General features: G+C 43.9%; 1 pseudogene; it reads left to right on the top strand.

The window, feature by feature from the left end:
• Positions 1–5,602: 5,602 nt before the first annotated feature.
• LOC136650358 (5S ribosomal RNA) lies at positions 5,603–5,722 on the top strand (annotated as a pseudogene).
• The last annotated feature ends 355 nt before the right edge of the window (positions 5,723–6,077 follow it).

Below are 6,077 nucleotides of genomic sequence, written 5' to 3'. Positions count from 1 at the left end.
TAAAAGAGATGACACAATGCTCAAAGACAGGTGTGAAGACCAACATTTGGCAGATCTTCAGGCCCGTTTCTTGGCAGGACTTCACGCCCATTTTGTTAGTGCGCCTTGATACAGTCCTCTTATCTTCCCTTTCTTCTGTGTTAATCCAAACATTGAACACCTGTGAGATTCTCTGCAAAACTAAAGCTTCTTTGTCTTTCCTTAAGACTTTTCTAAAATCAAGCAACCCTTTGGTTCCTTAAGACCTACTTCTAATGACTACTATATCTTAATTCTATATAACTATTGTGACCTTTTACTTTGGGTAAGTACTTTGGTTTGGTATCAAGGGTCACTTGGTCTCCATATGTATACTTGTGCTCCTAAAGCATTACAGTAAAAGCTACAGGGATACAGGCATTTAGTGAGTGAATGTTTTTGCCAAGACATCTCTGTTTCTGCCAAGGTTGTCTGCCCAAAACTGGTATTTGCTTGAGTTACACTCCAGACTCTGAGGCCCAAGCATCTTTAGTCAGACTAGCCTTATTGCTTTTAATAAAATCAAGCAGCTCTTTACCATCCTGTGTGTTTCCATGCTTTAGTCAGACTTTTAATCAGACTTGCAAAATGATTCTTTCTTATGAGTTGCTATGCTTATACTGGGCTATCCATCCAGTGGCCTCCACATGTGGGTTACAGTCTGGGGTCAAAAGTCACCTTGCCTCAGTGAGAATCCCATAACAGAGATTACTTTCCTATCCCCTGGACACAGCTGTGAGGATAGCAGCTGTTTTTTAGGTTATAATAGAGAAGCCAGGACCACCTGACAACCTGCGAGGAGGATTTTAATGGCTGCTTTTCTCACAAGCATACAATAAGCTGAGTGTTACATTTTTCAAGTCAGGGTGTAGGGGGAGACAAGGAAGGCCAGAAGCACAGCAGGGGAGAATGAAGAACTTAATCCAAACTGCTCCCCCCGTGTGGGCACTGCTGACCCTAAAAACTTCACTGCATGTGTAGAGGGGCAACTCAGCTGAACTGCCCCTTGCAATTACAGAAGTTAACAAGGACGTTAGGAGAATGGTCAAGACATATGCACAATACAAGCATGTGATCCCGTAATCATATGGGGCTGGTCGAGCGGTAAAAATATAATTAAAACTGGCCCACTGATACAAAAACAAAAAACAAAAATACCATATGTTGTAGGGACACCAACAGTGCGGTTCAGGAGTTGGACTTAGACCTGGAAGATCCAGGTTCAAATGCCTGATCAGCCATGAAGCTTCTCAGCCATCAAGCTTCACCTACCTTACAGGGTTGTTGTGAGAACAAAAGGAGGGGAAGAACCAAGTATACCACCATCCTCAGCTCCTTGGAGGAAGGGTGGTATAAAAATGTGAAAAACAAATGTGAAAATAATAAATAAATATGCGCATGCATGTGGTCACACACTGGAGACATTAATACTTAAATAGCAAAAAAAGCAGAGTGTCTAAGGGCGCAGTCCTAACCCTATACCCGGCTGGTGCAAATCCCAGCCTGGGAAGGTCTCGAATGTGCCATAAATGGGAAGAGGTAGGTCTGCGCTGGCCAAGTTCAACTGGCACATGGGTCTGGGGGGCATGGGGTAGGGAGGAAGTGTTTCAGGGTGGGCAGCAGGTGGGCAGAGAGCAGGACACAGGGCCAGGATCTAGCAGTTATGTTGAATTCTAGTCCCATGCCCGGGTGGTAAGGAGCAGTTCTAGGCTGCTCTGTTCTGCTCAGATCTGCAACTCCCCTTCAGGTGGCACAGATCTAAGTAGACCCCTTTGGGGCCACTGCGGCTCTCCCCGGGGTAAGGGGAATTTTGTGATGTCCAGTTGCAATGCCCAATGCATTTGCTGGGGTTATTTTTATACCTTATGAGTAATAAGTAGAGCAAAGTCATTTATAGAGGATTGAAGCACACATCTGTTCAGGCAAAGATTTTGGTGCCTATGTGTGCACAAGTACCATTTCTTCCCATAAAGGCTGGGAAAAAGGCAAGAGAAGACATCATGGACTGGTTGGCAACCTTCAGTCTCAAAAGACTATGGTATAAGCCTACAGCACCCAGTATTCCCAGGCGGTCTCCCATCCAAGTACTAACCAGGCCTGACCCTGCTTAGCTTCTGAGATTAGACGAGATCGGGCATGTGCTATTATGCAGGAAAAAAGGAAAAGTTGGGGACAATTCTGGGAGGGGTCAGCATGAATAACCACTTGGTATGGAGCTAAATAGCATTATTTACAGCCAAGTTCATCACCTGGAATGTTTGAGTCACTGTTTGCAATTTTACCACCAAGTACAGGACTCAATATTAATGGTCTGGGTCTTTATGTTTTTTTGCTCTCTCAAGAGCTGTACTCCTGCTGATATGGAGCCTTTAAAAGCTTGGAGCAATACTTACAGGAAGAAGATGAAATGCTACTCAGGAGATATATTTGAGCCCCAGATGGAAATTACCACTCAGATCCATCCTGCCCTATTCCCTCAGCCTGCCTCGCTGATATCAGAAGTGAACGCTGCTACTTTCTCCTTATCTGGAGGCTGGGCAGGGAGGGGGAGCGTGAGAGAAATGACATTCCATTTTGTCTCCAAAAACACACATTATTTAACTTATAAAATATTTAATCTAAGTAATTAATCCTCTCACGACAGCGCTTCGCACATTTTTGGCTGGCAATCCATACTTTGAAATGGCCTATAGTTACCGCAAACTTTGTTGCCTTTTCCACACGAAATTAATCAAAGGCTTGTATGCTGAATTATTCAGTAGCTGAGTGAAGCCTGCTTGCAGCGAGAAAACTTGTGCTTCTTTCAAGTTCCTACAATACAATAACCTGAATTCTTTAGCAAGAGATGTAAGCAAGAGAGACCTAAAATAGCTTATCAGTTGACCACACAAGTGGTTGTGTATTATTGTACTGCACTCTGTATGTGTGTGTGCAGTTTATAGACTGCTTTTAAGTGAAGCTGTTGGCTTTCTAAATTTAACAATAAGAAAAGGAAATTAAAATGTCAGACTTCAACAGACAAGGATTTTCTAAGTCATGAAACCAAGTTAAGTTGAAACTCTGTGTAGGCTGATCTAGCCTGGCCTGAATGCACCAATATTTGACAGAAGGAAACAAAAGGATACTGTATGGTCTTGTGTAGGATTACCATGTATATTTCTGGTTGCTGCATCTCAAGAAAGTTATTGTAGAGCTGGAAAATTACAAAAGAGGGCAACCTAATGATCAAAGGGCTGGAGCACCTTCTTTATGAGGAAAAGCTATAGTTTTAGAGGGCTTTAACTTGGAAAACATGATTAAGGGTAGCATGACGACAGCCCAGTCCTACCTGGGCCAGGTGATGGTGGCTTTCCTCTTCCGCTGGCACTGATTGAGGTAAAGCAGTCAGCATCAGTTGTAAAAGATGCTTTGGCAGAGTGCAAAGCCATGTGCTGCTGATCAGAACCTTCATATGCACTCCAGAGCAGTGTGAAGACAGCTACAATGGAGGTAAGATGGCGGGGGAGGTAGGATGGGGTGGAGGGAGGGAATGGCGGCAGGGGGCAGGTGAGGGAGTAATGGAGTGGCGACAAGGACAGGGGATGAGCAGATCAGGAAGGGGGCAGGTTCGACAGCAGCCAAATTCTAACCCCTTTCCTGGACCAAATCCTGTGGAGCACCAAGTAGACCACCCTTTTGGGTTTAATAGTAGTATTGGTAGTAGGAATCCCAAGTTTTGTCTTATAATAAGTCAGTTCATTGGCCCATCTAGCCTAGTATTGTCTTCTCTATTTGGAAGATAAATACTAAACTGGTTCTCTATAACAGATGTACCAATTCACAGTGCATGCATGTACTGGCCTCTTCTCTCTCATTGGAATGTTGACCCGTTCTATTAATCACGTGGAGAGGGAACATTGGCAAAACTGCCCTGATACACCTGCCTGGCTGGCAGCAACTACAAGAGAAAAGTGGAGAGAGGAAGTAGTGGCTCAGTTGGCAGATACTCTCAATTACCCTGTTAAAACATAGTGGAAGAGCATGAACGTTCACATCTCTCCTGCTTTCTGTGTGCTGCCCAGTTATGTGGGGCTGGCTTGTGCAGAACTGGTTTGTCTGCACAATTAAGTAACAGTATGACAGTGAAATGTGCACATCCATGCTCCTCTTCCATGCATTTATCAGGGCAGTTCAGAGTATCATCCAAACCAGCCTTAAGTAGAAAGGATCCCCCCCCATCTGATACATGCCATTTTTCATTCTGTATCATGTTGCCCATCTTTAGTACAGAGAAGAAATACATGTTGGGCAGACTTTCTGTATTCTTGTTGCGAACGATTCAATGCACAGTTGTTGGTGCCTGTATTAATTTATTTATCTTGAAAAATTTATTCCCTCCCTTCCCCTACAGAAGCCGGCATAAGTTGGTTCTCTGTAACAAATTAGCATAAAAATTTGGCATAAGAACTGACAATAAAAGAGGCGATATATTAAAAGCAGCAGATGAAGAGCAAATAAAAGCTTCAGCAAAGAGAACATAACCTCTCCTCCAAATGCCTGGCAAAAGATCCAACTGCGTAGATTCAAACGTGGTTGTCTTTTATGTGGATGCAAAGAAACCTACACTTCTTGTATAACTGAGGCTGATTTATGTTTTTTGAAGCAAGAGAACCTTTGGTTGGTAAACAATTGAAATTGAAATTAGTTGTAATGGATACAGGCAACTTTAGATGAGGAGAGTTTGGTAGGAGAATGATTTCCCCAAATGCATTGCCTCTCTAATCTTAATCCCAGTTAAAAGCTCCCACTAAGTGCTCTAAAAGCAAAAAATATCCAGGGCAACTGAACAATTGAAGATGTCTTAATGCAGTTGCAGACTTACCATAAGGTCCAATGGGGCAAAACCCCCAGGTGCGAGGCACCAGGACCCCACAGAAGCCTCTGCGGCTCCCGATGGGGGGGCAGAAACTGTGCTTCTGGTTTTCCGGAAGCACAGTTTAAACCGTCGGGGAACCTCACAGAGGTTTATCTGACGCGTTCCTGGATCATGCAAGGCTCCGTGAGCCTCAGGTGAGTAGGGCGAGTGGAATTTTCCACAGGGGGTGGCAATAGCCTGCGGGGGGCACCATTGCAGACCTCTGCCCCAGGCGCAGGGCTGGGGAGGTCCGCTGCTGGCTTAATGCAAGGTTGAGTAAATGCTGAAACATTTCATCATCATTGTTACTCCCACCTACCAGATATCTCCCTATATTTATACATACTTGCAAACTATAGGAGCTGAGCTCTTTGCAGGGTAATTATAAGTTACAGTATCTAATCTCTGAATAGTTTCAAAGAGGCAATTAGTGACCTGATTTTTCCATCATCCTTTGGTGACAAACCAATGATCAGATTGGGACCCACCAGTGGGTTCCAACTCACAGTTTGGTAACCACTGTTTTAGTCCACTTTACTGAAAAAAAAACTGACAAAAAAACTTACAATAAAACATTACAAAAAGAAAACAACAAAAACAGATTTAAAATGTACTGAAATATGGTTAAAACAGCACCAAAAGTAAAATAGGTATCCATATAAAATTGTGTTGGTCAATATGCGGTTAAGTATCTTCATTAACTGTTACCCTGCACACACCCGATCTCGTCTGATCTCGGAAGCTAAGCAGGGTCAGGCCTGGTTAGTACTTGGATGGGAGACCGCCTGGGAATACTGGGTGCTGTAGGCTTATACCATAGTCTTTTGAGACTGAAGGTTGCCAACCATCTTCATTAAGGGTCACTATTGGGTGTGTGGTTCTCTATGATTTACTAAGCAATAACCCTGACAGTATTTAACGCTCTAGCAGCCCAGTTCTATCTAAACACTCCTGCTAATGCAGCCACACCACCAGAGTGTGCTGAATCCTCCTGATAAGAGAACATTTGTTTCCTTGCCTGGGGGTAGACTTGGATAGGTCTACTCAGACCTGAACCAATGATTCTGCTGGTGCAAGTCCAAATGGACCTGGGTTAGATGGATAGAGGCCAGGAAGGGGGATAGGATATCAGCAGAGCTGCTGTCTCCGATAATCGCCCCTTTTC

Source organism: Tiliqua scincoides, chromosome 4 (genome assembly GCF_035046505.1).
Source record: "Tiliqua scincoides isolate rTilSci1 chromosome 4, rTilSci1.hap2, whole genome shotgun sequence".
Lineage (NCBI taxonomy): Eukaryota > Metazoa > Chordata > Lepidosauria > Squamata > Scincidae > Tiliqua > Tiliqua scincoides.
This window is presented reverse-complemented; position numbering and strand designations above follow the sequence as displayed.